This window comes from Rattus norvegicus, chromosome 17 (genome assembly GCF_021556685.1).
Source record: "Rattus norvegicus strain SHRSP/BbbUtx chromosome 17, alternate assembly SHRSP_T2T, whole genome shotgun sequence".
NCBI classification, from domain to species: domain Eukaryota; kingdom Metazoa; phylum Chordata; class Mammalia; order Rodentia; family Muridae; genus Rattus; species Rattus norvegicus.
The window spans coordinates 25,729,401-25,753,618 of NC_141550.1; the positions used below are offsets into that span (position 1 = coordinate 25,729,401).

General features: G+C 42.2%; 1 long non-coding RNA gene across 1 annotated transcript; it reads right to left on the reverse strand.

The window, feature by feature from the left end:
• Positions 1-13,686: 13,686 nt before the first annotated feature.
• LOC148000080 (uncharacterized) lies at positions 13,687-20,900 on the reverse strand. The gene is made up of 2 exons (XR_015641235.1): positions 20,638-20,900; positions 13,687-14,460 (listed from the first exon to the last, which is right to left on the reverse strand). It is a non-coding gene; the product is annotated as an uncharacterized LOC148000080 (long non-coding RNA).
• Positions 20,901-24,218: the final 3,318 nt, after the last annotated feature.

Sequence of the window (24,218 nt, forward strand, 5' to 3'; positions counted from 1 at the left end):
AAAAATTGTTGTGTAAAAGATTCCTTCAAGATGGAAATATTTCATCCTGCAGGAAGCTCCATAGGCAGGAAGGTAAACAACTCAAATTAGCTTCAGGAAGTCCCTGAAACGAAACATATTTACTAGGCCCTTCCCTGCCAACATAAGGAATAAAAGCTAAGGAGTTCCCTTCAGAAAAGGAAGCTGAACAGCTAAGAAGATTCAGACAAGCTGAGTTGCAAAGATTTTGAGACCGGACCAGCTGTCTGGAAGAGATTTAGATCAACTCAGCCACCTGGGAAGGACGCTCTCCAACCTGTTAAGGTGCCGGCAGGCTGTGCAGCTTGCTCCAGGTTCCCAGCTTTGTAAGCTGTTGCCCGTGCTGGGGTAGCCTTTGGTGTTGCATCTGCCTTTGGGTAATTTCCATTCCTCTAAGTAACCCCGCATCCATATTCCTATAAGTAACTCCAATAAAACTCACTGGTCCACCAAGTTGGTGGTACCCGTATTTTCATCTGTCATGAGTTCCCTAACTGGTATGAGTAGTCATGTGTGTTGCATCTCCCCAGAGAAAGCTTTATCACACAACACCCACATCTGGCTCCTTTTAGCAATTCAAACAAGGCCAATCTGTCTCTCTAGTCCCAAAAGATGAGAGGAGCCTGAGAAGGCAAAACCACTTCTGAGTGACGGTCAGTTAGGAAACCATCAAGACTGCTGCTCTGTTAGGACCTTTCATTTCTCCATCTGGGTCTCCCCCACAGTACACATGGGGCTTCCTCACCAAGTGGCAGCTGGAGTCCAAGAGTCGGGGCTGCAGGAAGCAGCAAGCAAGAGTTTTCAGAATCTGAAGGCCATAAACAGAAAGCCAACTCAGTACCACTTTTAACATATAGTATGTGTCACCTATAGAACCCGCATGAATTCCAGGAGAGAGAATACACGTCCCATTTCTTTTCTGGGAGTAATCTCAAAGAACTCACGGCCCTCTTTAATTTGCTATAAACCCCTTTATTCACTCAGATATAGATTTTGAGCTATTGATATTGTTAGCTTTCTTTAGCTACATGTTATGTGTTTTATGTAAGAATTTAGTCAGTGGAATGAAGAAAAAACTTTTAAACGCTGAATATACATGAGGATTAAAAATTAAAGTTGAAAATCATGATCTTCATTGCTCTGTTAAAACTGTGTCTGTAACTGAAGAGTCAAGAACAACTCACAACCCTGTTTCTACAAGGACTAGGTGACCACAGAGCATCTTTGGACCCTGGAAAGACTATCTGTCATTCAGTCATATTACTGGCTGGTTTTGTCTCAACTTGACACAAGCCAGAGTCATTAGAGTTGAAGGAGCCTCAGTTGAGGAAATGCTTCCATTAGACCCAGCCATAAGGCATTTTCTCAATTAGTGATCAAGGGGGGAGGACCCAGCCCATTGTGGGTGGTGCCATCCCTGGGCTGGTGGCCTTGGGTTCTATAAGAAAGCAACTGAGCAAGCCAGGGGAAGCAAGCCAGTAAGTAACATCCCTCCATGGCCTCTGCATCAGCTCCTGCCTCCAGGTCCCTGCCCTGCTAGAGTTCCTGTCCTAACTTTGTTTGGTGGTGATCAACAATGTGGACATGGAAGCCAAAGAAACCCTTTATTCCTCAACTTGCTTTTTGGCCTTGGCGTTTTCTCAAAGAAACAGAAACCCCAGCTAAGACAGTTATCATAGTTAAATAGATCCAGCAGCACTCAAAATAAAAGTAACAATTATCAACCTAAAGATACACCGACTCCTCTGCTTAATAGCAGACACTCTGTTTTCTTTCCTTCAATAGAATTTCCCAGGGGTGGGGGGAGAACAGTTTCCAATGTTCAAGTTCACTTGGCCTTTGAGCACAAACTCATTGAGGGAAATAGTTTTTCTTCAAACCTTAAGTATTACCAAATCTATTAGAAACAACAGATAATAAAAGAGCTACAAAGAGAGTCGTTACATACAGAGGTAAAACAATGTAACATATACTTTTAGTTTAAGTATGTATTGAGGTCAAAATAGAGCAGTGTTTGTCCCTGTGGGCTTGGATGGAACCACAAATTAATTAAAAACCATTTCCTCATGTCAAAGCAAACATAACCACCCATAACAACATCGCTGGCTTTGTGGTTGCTTTATTGTTGATCTCCAGATCCATCAGTAAAGCTCCGACTCAAGGCAGAGTACCATCAGCATTGAATTTCACACAGCCAGAGTCTGAGAGAAACCACATAATTTCAAAGGGTAAATGAATGGCAAGCCACATATATGACTGCCCCACGTATAGTCTTACAAAGTGACGTGGGATTACTGTGTGGTGCTTCAATCATTAACTTGGTGAGTCCTAATTAATCTAAGGTGCCAAGTTTTTGCTGGAAATCCTGCACCAAGCCTCAGATACAGTCGGCTGCTTCCCCCTTCTGGCCAAAGGTGGAGAGAATTTTGATTTTACTAGTTTGAGCAGGACTGTCTTCCCAGGCAGCCTTTGAAGTCGAGTCTGAAACAATGAAAATTTACTATACATTCTCTCAGAGAAATAAAGAGTGCTGTGATCCAGGAAGCATGGATCTAAGATCCAGAAATCGTCTCCTAGGAAGACGAAGAAGCATAGAAGTGAGATTCCCTTCCGTTTGTCAAACTGCCTTCAGGATGGAAAAGGTGAGCTTTGTTGCTCTGAGGTCACTGGAGGCTCAACTAAGATTGTCTTGATTGTCAACTAAGATTATCCATACAGAGTCAAATAGGCATTGATTGTTCTACAGAGAAGAATATGAAGTTATACAGATAAAAGCTGCACAGATTTTACTTCAGGTTCTAACTCAAGTCAGTGCCTCCTCATGGTCCTGCAAGAACGGTGAAGGAGTCGTTAGGTGCAGAGGCTCAAAATATGACACTTAATTGGGATAATTTAAAGACTTTCAATCTCCCTGTAGGTTTGTCTATATTTGTCCATAGGCCTCAAAAATAAGAATTTGAAATTAGATTCTACAAAATGTCAAGAGAAAAGAGATTTTTATAAAAAAGAAGAGAAAAAAAAACTCTCATCCAACAGTCTTTGCCTAATTTATATTAACATAAGTCTGCAGGCATAAGAAGCATCTTATGGGTAAAAATCACTATCTCATTCAAAGGAATGAAGTTTAGAATAATAAATTCTGCTAAACTTTGCTTTCGAAAAGTGTGTGTTTTGAAATGTTGATAAGAAATATGAAAAAGTTATTAACTGAGGAATGTCTGAAAGAAAAGAACAGCCAAACTTTTCATCCTTCTGTTCCATGTGTAATTTTCTAAAAATGTAATAGAAGCTTCCCAAGGAGTCAGAGAAAGTGAGTGATTCGAAATCAATAAACTGTGCAAATGCCAGATACAAATAAGAAATCAAATACATCCAGGGCGGTCTTCTAAATTTGTTGTAAGTTCTCCCAATAACATGAGCCTGCTTGTTTTTTCTAAAGACTTCAAGCAAGTTAAGCTGAAATAAGCTGCTATTGGATGAGGAGAGAGAGTGTGGGTAAAATGGAGGGAAATCTCCATCTCTGTATCAATCCACTGTGCCTCAGAGGGGGAAGACACACCCAGCGTTGTACAATGCTGCGCTCACGCAGCCATTCCTAGAGGCTCAGCCCCAACCATTTTCATTCTGTAAAAGACAGCAGCACATTCGCCACCAGAGCTTGCTAATTGGACCTTAGAAAAGTGGATAGTAAATGTCTAAAGCATTCAAGAAATGAGGTCTGGTGGGACCTGAGGGGTTCCCTTGGAGAGAGTCATGTGTCCCCACCCTGAGAGGAAGGATGATGCATATTCACTCTTTACTTCCCATGAGCAAAGGGCACATTAGAACCATTTGGGAGGCTGGGGTATAGGGAGTGTACTGGCTAGTTTTGTGTATCAACTGGACACAAGAAAAAGCAGCCTCAGTTGTGGAAATGCCTTCATGAGAGCCAGCTGTAAGGCATTTTCTCAATTAGTGATCACGGGGGGAGGACCCAGCCCATTGTGGGTGGTGCCATCCCTGGACTGGTGGTCCTGGGTTCTATAAGAGAGCAAGTTGAGCAAGCCAAGGGGAGCAAGTGAGTAAGAAACATCCCTCCATGGCCTCTCCATCAGCCCCTGCTTCCTGACCTGCTGGAGTTCCAGTTCTGACTTCCTTTAGTGATGAACAGTGACATGGGAGTTTAAGTTGAATAAACCGTTTCCTTCTTAGTCATGATGTTTGTGCAGGAATAGAAACCCTGACTAAGACAGGGGGCAATGTTCTCATGTCTGACTTAAGCATTGGAATCAGTATCTATCTGAGTATCTATCCTGAGTGTAAACAGAGAAATAGCCCTTCATAGAGAGTGATCTGGCCTCTGGTGATCTGGCTCATGTGAGCCTCTCTTGGACCTTGAAGGCACAAGATGAAATTCACCAAAGAAGGAACAAATGGTGGGGCACTTGTCCTTCATCTTACCTAAGCTAACACTTTGTAGGGAGAGCCTACAGGAGAAAAAATGGAGACTAACGCTGCTATGAACATGGAGATTCATAGACTCATAGAGACACCCAGACTAGAGTAGTGACTAGATCAGAGGGACACCATGCAGAAGGTGACTATGTAGGGAGATAGTATGGCCACATTGAAGGAAATACAAGCTAGTGGTTTCCAATTAAGCAGGGCTGAAGAAGAATGTCCTGGATAAATAAATAAGTTATAAGGAAATCAGTTTGAACCCTGCAGGCCTTTAGAAGGCAAAACTTACATGAAATGAGACTTCATGGCCACTGAGTGCTTGAAAATCAGATTGAGACATTTTTTAAAGCCCAGTTTGTGTTAGGAAGGAGTTCACTTTTCAGACTCCTTGGGCTGCTTAGATGACACTGGCTGAAAGCACTCACCCTGTGATTTGAATGACATGAGTTCAATCCCAAGTTCCCTAGCAACCCTGATGAAAGCACAGAATAGTTTCCTTCCAGCCTCCATATGTATACCATCACACACATACACACACACACACACACACACACACACAGAGAGAGAGAGAGAGAGAGAGATATTCATATGCAAAGACACACAGATAAACAGATGCATAGACACATACAGATAAATACACACACTACACACTAGAATTTTTTAGACCCCTTAGCAGACTCAAATTAGTTCAATACTTAGCATCATTATCATCACATAGACCTGTTTACAGACTACTTCAGACTTACTAGTTCATGATCACTACAATAGTATGGCCTATGTACGCCATACTATGAAGAATTATCAACTTCAAAATGCCAGCTGAGCAACCACCATAATGATTGCTTGGCTTCTACTTCTTTAATAGTTCCTTAACTCACTCTCTCTCTCTCTCTCTCTCTCTCTCTCTCTCTCTCTCTCTCTCTCTCTCTCTCTCTCTCTCTCTCTCTCTCTCTGTGTGTGTGTCTGTCTGTCTGTCTCTGTGTCTGTCTGTCTTCCTCTTCTCTTTGCTTTCAGAACTAAATACACCTTACCTTCTAAGAGTTGACACTAGCATACATGAATGCCAAGGGGATTGCTCATCTTCTACCTCTCCTCTGCCCGGAATGAAATCACAACATCCAGAGCCACAGCAACTATGCTGTAACCATGACGTAAAGTGGATGAGGATAAATGTCATTGTCTAGAGATGGCAGAGGAAGAGACCAAAGGAACTCATCTTGTTGAATGAGCTCCAATAAGGACTGGGAGCTGTATTCTTTGGCCTGGTAGCTACACTGGCTGTCTCCAATAAATAATCCACTCACTCGCACTGCTCTAATCAGTGCTTTAGCTGCCATATTATGGCTAGGGTCCAAAACAACTGAACCCATGAACTCACCTGGAATCTTCTGGGTGAAGAGAGAGGAGTTTTACATTACAGTTCCTACAGGCTTGCGTGTGGTGTGGAGGGAGGGGCAGCAGAAGGTATAAGACTGAGAAGTGGTGACTTTGGAGAGGAAAAAGGGCTGAGGATCAAAACATCCTGAGAGATAAGAGTCAATGAAGGAAGGGCAAAAAAAGAAAATTTAAGTCATTGTAGAAAAACAAAACAAACAATTTAAAAGATCCTGCTTTTCCACGGGAATAGAAAACAGTTGGAAACAGACAAGGAAGTATGATCTTAGTCATAGAATGCATCCCAAAATTTGGATGCCCTCCATCTTCCCAGGATGCCACAGTCACTGGGCTGCAGCAACAGACCACTGGCCATCATGGCTGTCCACGTGGAGACAAGCCCATGAAGCTTCGCTGGGCAGACTGTGGCCTTCTCTGAAGCCTACTAGCCATTGTAGGAGACAGCTGGAGGATGGGAGAGCAGACAATAGGGACCAGGAAACTGAGGCATGGAGGTAAAGAGGGAATGATTTTGTGAACTATTGTCGCTCCTCTGATTAAGGACACTGCTGTGGTTTGAATGTGAAGTCTGCCTCATGAGGCTCTCATCTTTAAACACACAGTCCCCAGCTGATGGCTTGTTTAGAAAGCATGTAGAACGTCCAGGAGGAGGGTCCTGCTGAAGGAAGTGGGTCACTGAGGGTAAGATCTGGAAGTTGTAGAGACTGCCCCCACTTCCTGTTCATGCTCTGTTTCCTGACTGAGGATGTAATGTGACCAGTCAGCCACTGAGGAGAGAAGCTATGTTCCAGCTCACATTTTAGAGGCCTGTGCCCATTCTCACATTGCCCTGCTGCTTTGGACCTGTGCAGCACAATGCACAGGGGACAAATGCCAGGTGAAAGTGGCCTGCTCATCTCACGGTGGCTAGGAAGCAAAGGCAGCAAGCTGCAAAAACCAGAATCCTGACTTCTCCTTGGAGGACCCACATTTAGTGACCTAACTCACCCCCACTAAGACCCACCTCCTAAAGGTTCCTCCACTTATGATCCAGACTACGGACCAAATCTTCAACACAGGGGCCTTTGGGAGACAACCTAGAATGTAAAACACTGTTTCTCAGCATGTGGGTCTCGACCCCTTTGGGGCTCACATATAAGATATCCTGCATCTGAGCTATTTACATTAGAATGTACTTTTACACTCTAAGCCCAGTGGATCTCAACCTGTGGGTTAAGGATAGAAATGGTAGACACCGTTTACAAAGCACTTACTATAGGCCAGAAGTAGGTCATTTAATCCTTGAAACTCATGAAAAAGGATATTTCTCCATCCCAAGCTGAGTGGAAGCAAAGAGGTACTGTGAAGATCTGCATTGACCATAGGCTGGGAGAGGCAGCTCAAACCTCCCACAAATGATACCATCACTCTCCAGACCAGCTTGATACAGATTCACTGTGTGTGTTCTGGTGGAATAGCATGCAGCCCAGAAAAATGATGCAAATAACACACTTATCATCCACCTTCTCCTGGCATTGGAAAACTGTGACTTCCTCACCTCATTTCTGTACTACATTTCACTTGACTTTCATATCTCAAGCACTAATTTCCTTTTTAGTTTTGGTTTGGTTTGGTTTGGGTTGATTTGGATTTGGTTGGGTGGGGTTGGATTGGGTCGCATTAGGTTGGGTTAGGCTGGATTGGGGAGTTTGCTTTGGCCTGATCAAGATGAATTTCTATGCCTTAAAAGGCACTCATGTTTGTTGTAAACATTCAGTGATTTTTTTTCTCTTTGGATCCCCACCCCTCTCTGTTTTCTTTTATTCATCTCTGCTATGTGTTTGCTATTGAGTTTTCTTAGATGGGCAACATTTGCTCTTTTGTGTCTGTTTTTGTTTGGAAAGCTTTTTTCTTGTTTTACACCAACTGGAGATTGGCCTCCTGATGTTTCCCACACACCCAAAGCTACAAATATCCAACAGTAACTGTGACAAGTAAACCCTCAATCTAGTTGGTCTTATTTGGAAATATCTGATCTCCTCCAGTTCAATCCTTAAGAAGCTGTGTCAGAGGCCAAGTTCATGTTGTCCGTACCACAATATCATTGTTGGTTTTTAGGACTGTCTCTGAAGAATGTTTGCACAGGCACACACACACACACACACACACACACACACACACACACACACACACATTCTGATTATATTACATATATATGCACATATATGCAAATGAATTTGTAAATTTTATACACACACAATGAATGTATCTTCATACCATGATCATGACTTCTTAGATGTTATCACCTTTGTGTGACAAAGATAGACTTAAAAGATTTACTTGACACCTGAAATATTTGCAAAACATATTGACTTTCATTGATACTTAAAATACTGTGGCTGAGACATTTTAGTTATTTATTGTTTTTGGTGTTTGCCTGTTTGTTTGTTTGTTTGTTTGTTTGTTTGAAACAGGGTTTCTCTGTGGAGCCCTGGTAGCCCTGGTAGCCCTGGTACTTACTCTATATATGAGGTTGGCTTCAAACTCAGAGATCTACCTGCCCCTTCCTCCGAAGTGCTAGGATTAAAGGCATGTACCACCACTGCCAATGTAAATATTTATTTTTAATATGTAATTTATATACCACAGAAATTGCCAACTGAAGTGTGTTAATTGATCTTTAATCACCCTAGCTTTTTTGAGACAAGACTTCATATTGACTATGATGCTGTGATACTCACTCTGTGTCCAAGGACGACCTTGACCTCTGCCAAATATACTGAGATTCCGGTGTGCACTGCCACAGCCAGCTTCAGTGGTCACTACCACTCACAAGATTTGCAACCATCCACACCGTCTAATCCCCAGGCCCACTCAACGTCCCGCAAAGAGGCCACACACCCGTTACTGCTCACACATTGCTTTCTCCTCTCCCTTCCCTGGAAATCACTAACATTGTGCCTTGTGCCACTAGGGACATGTTTTTGCTATTTCATACAGAGGAATCATATAGCACGTGCACCCACAGAGGTGTCTGGTGTGTTCCATTAAGCAAATACCTCTGTCATAGGGTTTCTACTGCTGTGAAAGTATCATGGCTATCTTATGGTTGCTATTGCTGTGATCAAACACTGTGACCAAAAGCAAGTTGAGGAGGAAATGGTTTAGTTCACTCATAATTCATCATCAAAAACAGTAAGGGTAGAAACTCAAGCAGGCAGGAACCTGGTAGGAGATGACACAGAGGCCATGGAGGAGAGCTGCTTACTGACTTGCTCCCCATGGCTTGCTCAACCTGCTTGCTTCTAGCACCCAGGACCACTAGCTGCCCAGAGATGGCAGAGTTGGCACCACCCAAGTGAGTAGCCCTCCCACATCAATTATTAATCAAAAGGCTCAACAACCTTGCCCACAGGCAAATCTTATAGATGCATTTTTCTTGTCTGAGAGTTGCTCTTTCCAAGTATCTCTAATTTTTGTAGAGTTGGCAATAAACTAGCCAGGGCAGTCTCCAAGGCTCATAAGTGATGGAGCATGTTATCAGTTCTTCATTTCTTTTCATTGGTAGGTAATATTTCCTTACATCATTATATTGATATACCATATTTGATTTATCCATAGACCAATGAGCCAACACATGGATGGTGAAACCAAACCTCTATCCTGTGTAAGAGTAATCAGTGTTCTTAACCACTGAGCCATCTCTCCAACCCTCAGCTCGTTCTTGATTTGTCTTTCAAATCCTGCCTTCTGATCCCTGCTCAGCAAAAAAAAAATGTTTTATTTGTAACATGATTTTCCATTTAATTTCATGTTGCTTTCATGGAACTGACATACAGACAACAGTCATTCTCATTTTAAAAACAGACACCAGGTAGCAGTATGGTGAGTTGCTATGAGGCAAAGCTAAGTCTTCTTAATTTCTAGATCATTCTTTCTTTTCTTCATAAACTTTCCAACTTTTGAATTCATTCCAAGTTCCTGTTAGAGTCATGATACTATGACATTAGAGTAACTGGACTGTTTGGCTACCCCGGAATATTATTTCATTGAGGAGATGGTGAACAAAAACGCTAAGCTATTCAAAGGCAATAAATACTTAAAAGATCAATATTTAATAGCCACATAGAAAATATGAAATTACAATTTAACTCCAAATAAAATGAAAACATATAGATCATGGTAAAAAGAGAGATAACTTGAGAAACTGATATTTGAAATCTTTCAGGTCATGACAATCACAGTCTAGGGAGTATTCATTCTAGAATATTCATACAGTATTCATTATACAAGAGTAGATGAAAACACAAGGACTAACAGTAACTCCTATTCTACAGGCTCAAACACATCCTTAACCAGTTGGTATTTTATCATTAGTTTCAGTTTTAAACATCAACGTGCTCTGTCTCCAAATCTGCACATCGAGCTATGCATGAACATTTTTCCATAGCCAAAACTTAATGCTACTGATGTTTATGTTTTTAGCCTTTAATCATAGAGTTATATGTCTTCTAAACCTTTTGTCTTTTACCAAATCAATAACAGCATGTATTCCCGCAAAACTTTGTGCTCAGAAGCTCATTCTGGACACCTCTCCAAGGGAGAGCATAGCAGATACATTAGTCTCAACAGAGCAGACACGCTTTGCTAAAAATAAGGAAACGACACACAACAGAGCTCTGACGTGGCTGAGAAAGAGGTAGACTCTTTTTAACTGGGTTAAAGTACAAAAGGAGTAATAGAGTCATACAAAGGGGCCAGAAATTAGGAGGAAGAAGAGGCAGCCTGAGACAAAGAATAACAATAATTTCGATGCTCTAATTTAAAGTTTCCTTGGGCCTGCGGTTCCACTGAAGATGGAGGAAACAAAATGGAGGCTTGATGGAAGCAGAGATTACGGTGAGGCTTGACTTGGGGATGGTATATGGAATGATTGTCTCTTTTGCTTCCTGGCTACCACAGGCGAGCACCTTTGCTCCACCCCCATATCCCAGCAGGCTGTGCTGCCTCACCACAGATCTTCGAGAGGAAGGAGGTTTTCCTTCCTCTTTTTAATTGGTTTTCTTAAATATCTTGTTATAGCAACAGAAATCTCACTAGTGCATTCTTCTAATTCAAAATCATAGTTTCCAAAGTTTAAACAGAAACCCATTGCTGGGCTAACAATCAGCATCCAAGCCTGTGAGGCCAGGAATGGTGGCAACTGCCTGCTCCCCAACATTGAGGGAGTAGAGGTAGGAAGACAGGGAATTCAACAACATCGTTCCTAGTTGTGATGTACTCTGCTGATTTCTCTAGAACGTTGAGCTGAGATTCCAGAACATTCTTATGCAGTAGTAGTGAGTTCTGTTCCCTGCGATGTTTACACAGTTTATGAGGTATATGTGCTGTGTCCAGTCATTTATATGATATAATCATTACCTTCTTCTAAGATGCCATTAGGAGTTATGATTTGAAACTATAGAAGTGAAATAATTCAGTACGAACTTAGTGTATTAATACCAGTTCAGCTTAATTCAGTGAGTCCTATAATTTTCATAGGTGAAACATTAACCTGTCCTTAAATTTTTTCTTAATTTATTTAAAAAAATTAATTTATGTTCAAACATATTGCTCAAGGGGTTTAAATTATTATTCATTCTTTAAAAGACCCTATCGTCCCAACTTTGCCATCCTTGTGTCTTTAATTCAGCCTGAGGGTGGCCTTTAGCATTCGCTGACATCGTTTGATTCTCTCTCTTCAGACCTAAGTAATTCTGATGGTAGTTCCTTATCCTGGCTGGACCCTGACTGACAATGTGACTCAAAAACCTTCCACGAAGTATTTGTCCTATGAAAGGGCTTCTTTCCGTACTTTTGGTTTTCACAAAGTTGACTAGGTGATTTTGTTTATCTTACTGTAGTTTTTCATTTTCTTAATCATGTATACTTACATACTTCAGTAAGTCATCTGGTCATTTTCTCATCATAATTTCTGCCAACATTTTATCTGAGCCATTCGACTTCTGTTCTCGAAGAAACTCAATCACATAGAATTTAGACATTCATACATTGTATCTGCATAAAAATTCCAATGTGTGAGTGTGTGTGTGTGTGTGCGCATATATTTGAGTCTGTGCGTGTGGTGTGTTTGTGTGTATATACATGTGTGTGGGGAGGTGTGGTATATGTGTGTGTATGTGGTGTGGAGTCTGTGGTGTGGTATGTGTATACATGTGTGTATATGTGTGTATGGCAGTGTGTGGTGTATGTGTATGTATGTGTGTGTGTGGTATGTTTGTGTAATGTGTGGGGTGTGTGTGGTTATGTGTGTGTGGTGTGGTATGTGTGTACATGTATGTATACATGTGTGTGGTGTGTGTTTAACATGTGTACAGATGCTTGTAAAGTCAGAAGAGGGCATGTGATCCCTTGAAGCTTAAGGTACAGGTGGTTGTCAAATGACATGGGTTCTGGTAACTGAACTCAGGTCCTCTGGAAGAGCAGTAAGAGCTCTTAACTGTTGAGCCATCTCTCTGCAGTTCCCTGGCTTCACAGGTTCTGTTTAATTGGTGGGAGATTTTTAGATTTCCTGTTCCCTCTACTCCTTGTCTCTCACATATGGACAAACTGGTAGGAAAATCTTTGCTGTCCTTCTCTATGTCCCAGGAGGAAACTCAAATTATTATCTCCTCTCAGCTCTCTCTTCAGAGCATACTGAAAACACAGTCTAACCTATTTACCCTACACAGCCCTGGTTTGTGAGTAATAAGCTCTTCGTGCCATCTTGGTACCAAATACGCCATAGAGACAGAAGCTGCTTAAAAACTGGGAGGAATCTCAGTTCACCAGAAAGCTGGAGCAAATCGGCATCTGAATAGCACATACTCTAAGCATATAAAGTTTAAAAGTTTGTAAAGTATGGCCACTACAAGGGGTTTTAACATGAATTAAACATCAGTGATTGCACAGATGAAACCAGCCAGAGTCTGCAGAAGACTCCATGGCTGAGAAACACGCCAGGCTGCAGTTGCCCAACAAAAATTTTTAAGAAGTTAAACCACATTGAAGAGGTTTTGATAAAAATAAAATTACCCCAAAACATAGAGTAAAGCTAACTAACGAACTAATACACATTGGTGAAGCTTAAAATACTCTAAGAAACCAATGGGTCAATTCAAAAGAAGATTACATTTTTCTTAAATCTCTGGCTGGGGGTGTGGACATGTATACAGTTGCTTGTAGAATCAGAAGAAGGCCTCATGACCCCTGCAGCAGGAGTTGCAAGCCGTTGTGAGTCATCTGATGTAGGTGCTAGGGTTTGAAATCCAGTCCTCCGTGAACACAGTCCATGCTAAATCTCTGAACCATCTATCCAGCCCATAAAAATAAGATTTAGAACCAACACATGGATTACAAATGAAAAGATATACATGATCATAATGAAAATAATAACGAGTATGAAGCAGTTAAAGTATGAAACACTAGAGCATGAAAATGTGCACAGAATGAAATGTTGGGATGTACAAGAGAGAGACCATCTGTGATGCAAAGAACATGTGTGGTTCATACGGAGCAGACGGACCATGAAAAGCCAGTTCACCACACAAAGAGCTGGTTATCAAATCATTGGCAAGAGTAATGGTAAAGGACAGATTTTAGATCGTAAACACTAAAGCCTGAACAAAACTTGGGGCTAAAGCGACTGCTCAGTGGCTATAATGCTTGCTGATTCTCCTGAAGACCGCAGGTAAGTTCCCAGCACCCCAATCAGATGGCTAACAATGGCTTGTAACTTAGCTCCAAGATGTTGGACACCCTTCCTGGAATCCACAGGCACCCTCCCTTCCCCTTACACACAGACAGACACACAGATGCATAAATCTCTTTTTTAATGGATGTAATTTGGGAAACTCATGGACTGAATGTATAATAAAATTATGAACAATTTGATGCTACCCTACAATTATTTTATTGTATAATATATCAGTGACACTAGAGAAACACGCTAAATATGAAATAAAAACACGTGAATATATTAAGTGAGCTCATTTGTGAATATCAATGCCAAATTCATAAACTGTTATCCAATCCAATTTAGTACTAATTCTTAAGTAGACTCTGAAACAGGACGTAATTGGACTGGATAACAGGACGACATCACTGTATCTATCATCCAGCAGGTGATACAAGGCAGCAACACAGCTATGGAGCCAAACACAACAGGTTCTCTTAGTGTTGTGGAGGTCAGAATCTGTGTTCCAAGGAATGAATCCTTAAAGGGAAGGTCTAGCCTTCACTCTCTCAAGTTATCAGCTGAAGTTGTGATTCATTTGAAAAAATCAACACCTACCCCACCCTACCCCCACGGTAGGTGCCACGTAGCTGAGAGTCTTGCGTTCACAAGTTTAGCACCTTACAAACAAAAAGTCTATAAATTGAAATTCTATTTTAAATTTATTTTATTTATACGAGTACACTGTAGCTGTCTTCAGACACACCAGAAGAGGGCATCAGATCCGGTTACAGATGGTTGTGAGCCACCATGTAGTTGCTGGGAATTGAACTCAGGACCTCTGGAAGAGCAGTTGGTACTGTTAACCGCTGAGTCATCTCTCCAGTCCGTATATTGAAATTCTTAAGTAGACTCTAAAACAGAATGTAAGGTCTAAATTATAAGTGGACTAGTGAAACAAAATAGAAAGAACAGAATGGAAAATAGTTTACAATGTTTGCTGTGAGTCTGGAGCTTCGAGCCAGCCAAATACTAATTACATCGGCAGTGATAAATTAACTGAAATATCTGATGACTCATGGCTTTATTCTACAACTCACGGTTTCACTCTAATTGTACAGTTGAGGACACCTCTTCAGTGGGTATTCAAGTGTGTACCTAGGCATGGTGGTAGCAGCCTGTTGTGGTTTTGTTATTTGGTTGGTTTTGTTTTTCTTTTAAAAATCCCAAATATTTGGTTTTGCCAAATGAAGATTCAGGAGTCAGACATTGTGGTAAAAGCACACTAGCTCAGAGAGGCAAAGAAAGCACTCAGCTTATCTTCCTCCTCCACCAATGTCCCAGAGGGAGAAACCCTTTCCTCCTTCTCCAGGCTGTCTTAAATAGGTTTCTCCCTTCTCCAGGCTGTCTTAAATACCCTTCAACTCCATGTCCCTCCTTTCTACTTCCTGTGTTCACTCCCTTCAACTGGTTGCTTGCTCCATCTCTTGACCTATCATTGACTTTGTTTAATCCTGTTTACAGAAAGCTCTTTGTGTGGGGGTTAGGGCTGAGCTACATAACAACCTGTTTACAATAAAAGGAAAGCTCTTGGCTTAAAGTGTGTGCTAGGGTTGAGCCACACCACAACAAGAAACAGATTTTTTTTTCCAGTTTACAATCTTAGGGTTTGCAATTCCCCAAATTGAAAATTCTGAAATGAATGCAACATCATTGTACTACACTGGAAAAACTATGTTGGCTTAATAGAACACATTACAAAGCAGTGGAAATGAACTATGTCTTCTTATGTAAATGAATATCCAAAATGTAACATTGAACAAAATAAGTTATAGGAAAAAAGTATCAACATTTAAAGCTAATTCATATTACTTGCATAAGTAAAAAAAAATAAAATAAAATAAACAAGAGGTAGGGGTCATCAAGCCGTAATCCCGCTACCATTGAAAAGAAGAGAACGCTAGCAAAAACAAGACTGTTTCAGCAGGAATTAGTCCAAGGTAGTACGTACGTATTATGGAAGCTTTTTAAAGTTCTTGCTTTCTACATGGATCATGAACTTTCATGAGTTCTTTTACATACAAAATTCATTCCACGGTTTTAAAAAACAATAAGCAAAGGGCAGGGGTCAGGAACAGAAAAGGCATTCTGAATCGGAGTGTGTTTGTGTTTGCATGAAAACTCTGATGCGATAACACAGCCCACCTGAGTCATTACCTCTTTACAATAATACTCTTCCTTCCCTGTACCCAGAGCCACAGACTTGGATTCCTGACTGATAAGGGCTCAGTACGGCTGGGACGCCACCTATGTGCTCCTATCGGTACTGCATAAGCTCTGCGTGACTTGTAATATCTAACACAGTCGGAATGGTCATTGGCATGTCAAATCCTGCACTCCTCTGTATCAGGCATTAACACTTTTACACAACGGTAACAAAGTAAACTGTGGGAACAGGGAAGCACAGCAAAACCACAGAGAAAATAGAGCAGCCTGGAGCGAACAACCAAGAACCTGTCCCACACATGCGCTGTGCATTCGCAGACCCTGGGAAAGGACTTTGCTAAAACTATAGGAACAGGAAATAAGTCAAAAGTGTAGTGTGCTAATTAAGTTTCGTCAACTTGACACAAGCTGGAAGCCTGTGGGAAGGGGAAACTTCAATTAAAAAAGTATCTTCATCTGATTGGACAGTAGGCAAGTCTATATATAGGAGTAGTTTTGGGTTTCATGATCCATCTGTGAAAGCCCAACCCACTGTGGGCGGGGTCACCCCAGAGCAAGTGGTCCAATGGAATGCTTAAGAAAGCAGGCTAAGCACGGCATGAGCCAACCAGGAAGTAGCAGTGCCCCATGACTTCTGCTTCAGTTCCTTCGTCTACACTTCTGCCTTGAGTTCCTGTCCTGACTCCCTCTGAGTATTGGGGTGTGAACTGGAAGCCAAGCTTTGAGCCCTGATGTTTATCTTAATGATGGGACACAAACTAAGACGTGGGCCTGCTTCTTACTTCATTACTTCTGCTTCTGAAGAGCAGAGAAGGTACCCAGAGCCTCACCTAGGGCCTGTGGCTGCATTTCAGTCCTTCATCAGATGGCCCAGATGTTTAGTAAGTCACTAAAATGGGGATAAAATGAAAGCACACGGGGTTGGGGATTTAGCTCAGTGGTAGAGCGCTTGCCTAGCAAGCGCAAGGCCCTGGGTTCGGTCTCCAGCTCTGAAAAAAAAAAAAAAAAAAAAAAAAGAAAGCACACTTGCCTTTCAGCCTGTGACAATTATGCAACACACTCAAGCCTCCAGTATCTGTCAGTTCCACATGCACATGCCTGTAGCAAGCTGGTCTAGACTTTGTTCCTGTCTCTATTCTGTAAACGATACAGTGGAGCAATGGCCATTTCCACTGTACAACGAGTTATATATGTCACGTGGAGCTGACGTGCATGTGTGGAGTTCCAGCAAACCTGAGCCATTATCTGTCAGGAATCCCAGAGCGTGGCTCCTGGTATCTGAAGGGTTTCCCAGAAACAGAAATCCCTGGGTATATTGTAGGAAGAATGTAGCCCATCTCAAGTAGTAATAGAAATACTACTCATGAGATGAATTCTCACTAAGTAGCTAGCTTCCAGACTGCCAGGGTTCCAGTTTCCCAGATAAAAGGCTCAGTGTGATATCGCTGAAAAGATCCGTTTAAAATCATGTTTGTGATTTTACATTTATTTGCCGTGTATGAGAGAGAGCTGTGTGCACGAGCAAGTGTGTGCATTGTGTGCAAGTGCATGTATGTGCATGTGTGATGAGTGATGGTGAATGTCAGAGAACAATTTTCAGGAGTGGGTTCCTTCTTTTCTACCATATGAGCTCCAGGGATCGAACCCTGCTCCTCGGGTTTGTTTGCAAGCCCCTTTACCTGCTGAGCCATCGTGCCAGCCCATTGTTTGTCATATTTCTGTCTAAAGTCACAGGCTTTGATTTTGAACAGCTTTAAGAGATGAACACATATCCTAGACTTCATATATTCAGTACCCAGTATAAAACTTTGCGGATAATGACTTCTTAGGAAGTAAATAGTGTCGCGCTGATGTAAATCAAAGGAGGAGAAAGCCACATTACTATAAAGAGGGAAGGAGGCAACACGGGCGTTGGAAAATGCCACAGCTTTTCACTGCTGTGTGGGGAAAAAAACAAAGCAGTATTTTAAAGGCCAAATTTAATGGATTCCCAAGGCCGTGCCACTGTGAAATTATGCTACTGTGGAAGAAGAATTCCAATCAGATCTTCCAAAATGTAAAATATCACGAAAGATAAAGTAATAAAACACAGTATACTTTAAGTGAATAGTCCAATTAGCCAAACACCTGGGAGAACTTGAGAAAGAACATAACTTTATATGGGCCGAGAAAGGGGCGGCCATTAATGTTCACCGCAATGACGGGCCAGAGACAGCAAGCATGTGCTCATGTGACATTCTGGCAAACCCTCATCACCAAGCAGCACCGGCCGTCTGCTCTGACCTCACAAGTCCCCGTATCCACAGCTAAAATCATCCAAATGCAGAAAAATCCAGAGAAACAAAAGCTGTGCTCTGTCCATCTTCAAAGAAGAAGGAATGAGCCTGAAGAACTAGCATTAGCTCAATGTCCAGGGTCACCGTATCGTGTGCTTTAGACACTGACTTGAATATCTATCTGTCAAAATGACGTGTCATGGGAGAAACACATGAGCTCATGGCTGCCGTTCACTGCTAAAATACTGAAGGAGATATTTCTTTTGGAATCCGTATCATAAACACTTTTAGGGCACGTAAAATTATAATTTTCCATTAGTCCTGTTGAATTTTTGATTAATTACAAAATTGTCAAATTAGTTTGTCTTTTTTTTTAATATGTGACTGAGCTGTTTAATTGTCAGAATTATAATATCATTATCCTCTAACAAAAGTGTGGGTTTTTTTTTTTTTTTTTGGTTTTTGGTTTTTTTTATTACTATGATTTCTCGACTTGGAATATCAGAAGGCTTTTTCCTTCTGCACTTCCGTTATCGTTCTAGGGTGATCAGAGGTCATATATCAAAGCTAGGTCTCCAAGCTATTACATCTCCCTGTCTGGTTAACCTTATCAGGAAAGCACATGAAAACCAGCCCCACAGATTAGAATTCATCCGCTCCGTGAGTTATCCTGGCCATAAAGGGCTGCACAAAACTGGGATAAATTATGATGGAGACCAGAAATGGGTTACATTAACTCTGGGTGATTGAATTGGGCTGGAAGAGCTGAGTGAGTGTCAAGTCACGGAGTGCAGTGCGGGGGACAGTGGCGCATAGATAAAGAAGTGCGGGCTCAAAGATGCCTGTCATTCAGTTTACTCTGACCCAGCCCTGAAGGAGAATGCTGAAATCGCCAGCTGCAAACACATCTAGACTTCAGGGTCTTTACGAGTAAGAGTGTAGGACGGGCAGGTGTGTCTCAGAACTCTGAATCTTCATCCTTCTACCCTCAGCTCCAATATTTTGAATCAACTCAGATTTGATGCAGACATTATGAGGATCCTAGAAAGATGCCGGAACTCACACACTCGCGTGTAGTAAGAACTCACGAAAATTTGTGAGTGAATTTCCATTAGGGCTGACAGCCCAAAGCACAGTCTTAGAAAACACACCTCTCAGCCTACAGAGTACACGAAGTGATCCCAGCGGGTGTCACTGGTGTTCACAGAAGACACAAATACCCTCCTCTTCTCTGCTGGCACTAAGTTCAGGTAGGAGTGGCTTTGCTAGTAAAATGATAGCCCAAAAGAAAATTGTTAGTGCTCTACAATATTCTGGAGATAAAGAGTTGCTAAATTTTAACAGCGGTGAATGTGCCTGCCAGAAGATGCAGCTTGTGGCTACCTCCCTCCTCATTTCTTGCCACAGTGAGAAATCTGTTCCTCTCTCTGAGACACCCATCCCATCCCTTCCTGCTCTGTCCCTGCATTCCCACGGAAAGTGCAGAACTTCCAAAATGCATTACCATGCAAATGTCTGGGGTGCTTTTTGCCACACATTTATATTGCAAGGTAATCAATAAATTATTATTTCAATATTTATTGGAATCTCAGAATAAGAAAGGAGATGGATTACACAAATTCGTCTTCTGTGATTAATGGACGTTCCAGCAGAAGGCAGCGCTGATGGAGGAGGTCAGTATGCAGACTATATTACTGAATATTTCAGCCCAGGCTGTAAATACAGTGTCTGTTTCTCTTAGGGACTGTCACACTGAGTGCAGTATAAAAGGTAATAAATTTCAACAGATTAATTAACTCTTTGGTTACTGGGGCTGTGTATCACCTACCCTGTCACCTAATAAAAATTCCTTAATGCCAGGACATAAAGAAGGGCCTCTTTGGAAATGAGTTATTAACAGCGTTTCGTGAATAGATGGAGAAATTGTAGCTGAGCCATTTAAGTGTCATAAAGAGCGGCAAAGGCTGCTGGAGGCCTCTGAGGGACGCCAGGCAATACCATAACAATCAAATCTGAGATGGAAGAGGGATTGAGCTGTCCACTCAGAATTTTTATATTGTCAAAGAGCGGCGAGGAAATAATATGATCAAGAAGTGAATTAACCTTGTGTGTGAAAGAAAGGGGATGATCTGGAAATGTCAGTAAAGGAAAAATCGCTCCATAATGCCGACCTTGCCAGAGCACCACACGCACACGCCGAGCGAGGGGCGCCCCCGATGTCTCCGCGCCGTTAAGGAATGATTCCCACCCTCTACCTGTCATAACCCCATTACCTGCTTTCATTTGTACTAGAAATGCACTCGAGGATGAGATTTGACTTTTTCCCTGTTGTAGGCTCACAGAGCACTTACTCCTGTAGACACCCTGTTTTCCGCAGGCTCCCGAAGAGCTAGTCTTTGTCCGGAACAAAAACTCGAAAGATGTGTGCCAGACCCATCTGCCCTCCACCTCGCTCTGCGTTGCTCCGTTTAGCAGCTGGGCTGTGCCCCCTACACATCCTTGAAGATTGTTTGGCCACCGTATTGTAATGCTTTTATTTCAGAGCAAGAGTTTCCAGCAAGTAGAAAACGGTCAATTTCAAATGCTTACCTACTAATTAACGTTCAGGTCTTTCATTTTCTCTCTTGAGGTTAGACTTCAATATGGCACTTGTTAAAAAGCAGTATAGCAGTTCAAAAAGAATAAAAAAATTGGAATGAAGTTTATGTCCTGGTATTTTTTTTTCTGAAGGCAGAACCTTTAGCCTAAGTTATTTAAGAAAACCAAACCCAGTAACAACTAGCAGATAGGTGCTTGGCACGCAAACCATCCTTTGCACACCAGCCTCTGATGTGACCGAGTCATGCAGATATAGGCGGTTGCCCTCGATTAAGATCCTATAAAAACAAGTGTTACTTATTAACTAGGGATCTGCAACGCAGCCAATTCCTCAAGCCACAAAGCTAATTTGAATCCCGCCCTAAAATATTTCTACAGGAGTGTGGGTCCTTAGGCATTTTGTAAAGTTTCCTCATCAAGCAATAGTTAATTAATACAGGACCCAAAAGCTGCTCCTTGGGTAATGTGTTTGCTACAGGAGCATGAGAACCTGAGTTTGTTCCTCTGTGCTGCAGGAGGAGGCTTCTTGTATGATAGTCAAGTGCAGCCCTGGTCTGTGAGTACAGTGTAATGACATTAAGAGTCATGTTTTGTTTGGAGAATTGTAGTATTTGGATTTACCTTCGTCCCCTCGGGTTATCATCTAGCTAGTCCCAGGTTCTTGGTCATGAAAGCAGTGTTGGGTACGGGTTCCATCTCATGGTGTGAGCCTTAAATCAAATTAATTATTGGTTACTCCCACAAGCCACCATTGTGCCTAGCATCTCTTGGAGGCAGTACACCTGGTTTGAATAGGAATGGCCCTAAAAGACTCAGGTGCTGGAATGCTTGCCCATAGGGAATGGCATTATTAGAAGGTGTGGCCTTGTTGTGGTAGGTGTGGTCTCGTTGGAGGAAGTGTGTCACTGTAGAGGTGGGCTCTGAAGTCATATGTGCCCAAGCTATGACCATTGCGAGGCATAGCCTCTCTTTCTGCTGCATATGGATCAAGCTGTAGAACTCTCCTCCAGCACCATGTCTGCCTACACACTACTATGCCTCTCGCCATGATGATAATGACTAACACTCTGTAACTGTAAGCCAGCCCCGGTTAAATGTTTTTCTTTATAAATATTGCCTTGGTCTTGGTTTCTATTCACAGCAATAAAACCATAAGTAAGGCAACAGCACTGGAAATCCAGATAAAGGGTTCGTGGACGGATGAAGGCTCCATGTAGACCCCAGTTCAACATCTCCATCTTCAGTGTAGGTGTTGTCCTCCACAATGGAGGCTTACAGTCAATCTGTGTAGAGCAACCTATAGTCGGGAAGAGCTGGGTTGCTTAGGAATTTCCATGGAACCTCTTTGACCAACAACCCTAGATGCAACTAAACCCTGGCACTGGAAGCTTTGTTTAAAGACAAGAGATGTCCAGTGAGCACTCTGTCTCCCCCAATTATTTGGAGATCTCATTTTGATTGCTTTCACATATGTGTGTATTTTAGGGAGATCCTACTGCATTAAGCTTACACACTACCCCTCAAATACCATCCAGTTTTAGCTGTCTCTCACCATATCCTCTCACAACTCCTTTCTCCCCTCCCTCTCCTCACTTAACCATCCCATTCCAGCCACTTCTCCATCCATCCGTCCATCCGTCCATCTGTCCATCTACCCGTCTGTCCATCCATCCATCCATCCATAACTATCCTTCCCATTTCTCTTCTAATGAGATCGATCTGTTCTCTGTAGTCCCTCAGTTTGTACTCATCCACAGTCATTATGCAGAGAGTGAGAGACCTTGGAACATCAGCCCTAAATGGGACGCCCTCTCCTCAGGTCTTCTGTGCCTATATTACAACTCAAGTTTAGTGTGCTTGATGGTATTCCTGGGTGCGTGAACGAGTGACAAGTGAGCCTCGGATTCCTGCGTCCTCCTCTTGAGCAATCCTTCCTCAGTGGGTTCCTACTGTCCAACCTGATGTGGTAGCTTTTGTTTTATCTTGTGTATTATTCTGTTATACTTTTAAAAAATGAAGGAGAGAGAGAGAGAGAGGGAGAGAGGGAGAGAGAGAGAGAGAGAGAGAGAGAGAGAGAGAGAGCCTGCCTAGCCACTAGGGAAAAGATTAACAGTTTATAGCTGAACTGTCGCCAGTAGAGTGACACTGGGTATATATATCAACCACTCCAGGGCAGGAGTAGTTCTACATATAATTAACTCCATAGGTTTTGCTTTTGTTTTTGTGTTTTTACTTATGATTTTGGTGTGTTGTGAGTGTGTGTGTGTGTGTGTGTGTGTGTGTGTGTATACACGTGCTTTTATTTTGTTATACTTGGGTGCTTTTTGTTCTTTTGGGGTGTGGTATTATTTCATTTTCTTAGTTTGGGGTTTTTCATTGCGTTGGGTTTTTGTTTTGGGGTAGGGAGGAGGAGAGGATTTGGAAGGACTTGGGGGAGAGGAACAATATGATCAAAAGATATTTAAATTAAATGTTTTAAATAAGAAAAATACAATTAAAAGTGGGGAAAAAAACAAAAAAAGAAAAACAACGCTGAAGGAGGATGTGGTACTGCAAGTCAGTCTTCCTGGAGCATAGGAAGATGGGAGGCTCCCTGCACGCTCCCAGGCCACTGAGCCTGGTGTAAGTCCATGGTGAACAAGAGACCCTGTCTCAAAAGAAGCAAGGGATAAGGACTGACACCTGCGGTTGCCCTATGACTCCAACAGAAGAGCTGTGAGCTGCATGCACCTGTACTCACACACATGCACCTACACACACACACACACACACACACACACACACACACACACACACACTATTAATGAACAGATCCATTTAATACCAACTTGGACAACTTCCCCATGAATATATTTCTATACTAAGCACTCACCTTAAATTCTACATAAAACGATTCTTGTGCATTTGGGGCGTGGTGCAGGTTTTGACTCCTTCAGCTGTCCCTTACCCGTCTACATGGTTGGTCGTTCTTTTCTGTGTGGGAGCATCACCACTCGCCCACTCATCTCAGCACACATACCTTAACTGCCCTCTTCTGATCGTCCCTCTACACTTAGCCCCGTTCTCTCCTTCAGGAAGACTGCTCTGAGTTGTTCTCACTATCTGACTTCACTTCTTCCCCCAATATCCCCACCCCCAAAGAACCCGCTCTAACATGCCAACCCCCAGAAACGGCTGCACTAAATCCAAAGGTCACTTTTATGCCTTCATTTTGTTCAACCTTTAGCAAACAGGACACAATTACCCACCCACGTGCTGTTTCCTAGACAATTACTCCCTGGCTAGCTGCTTCCTGTTACTCTCTCTCCATCCTGCTTGGTTTTCCTTCTTGTTCCTTGCCCTCCTCTCCCCAGCTGTCAGTTACTGAAGCTGTTTAGATCCTGCTGTGGGTTTCCTTCTGTTGTTATCATCCACTCCCGTGGTCAAGTCATCAATTAAATAGATACAAAAAACCATCCTTTGCTGATCTTACATACTGACGCCACAGCAACAAATAAAAGAAAACTTTAAGTATACCAGGCTGGCCATAAGCTGTTTGTATAGCTGAAGATCTATGAATTCTGGGAAATGGG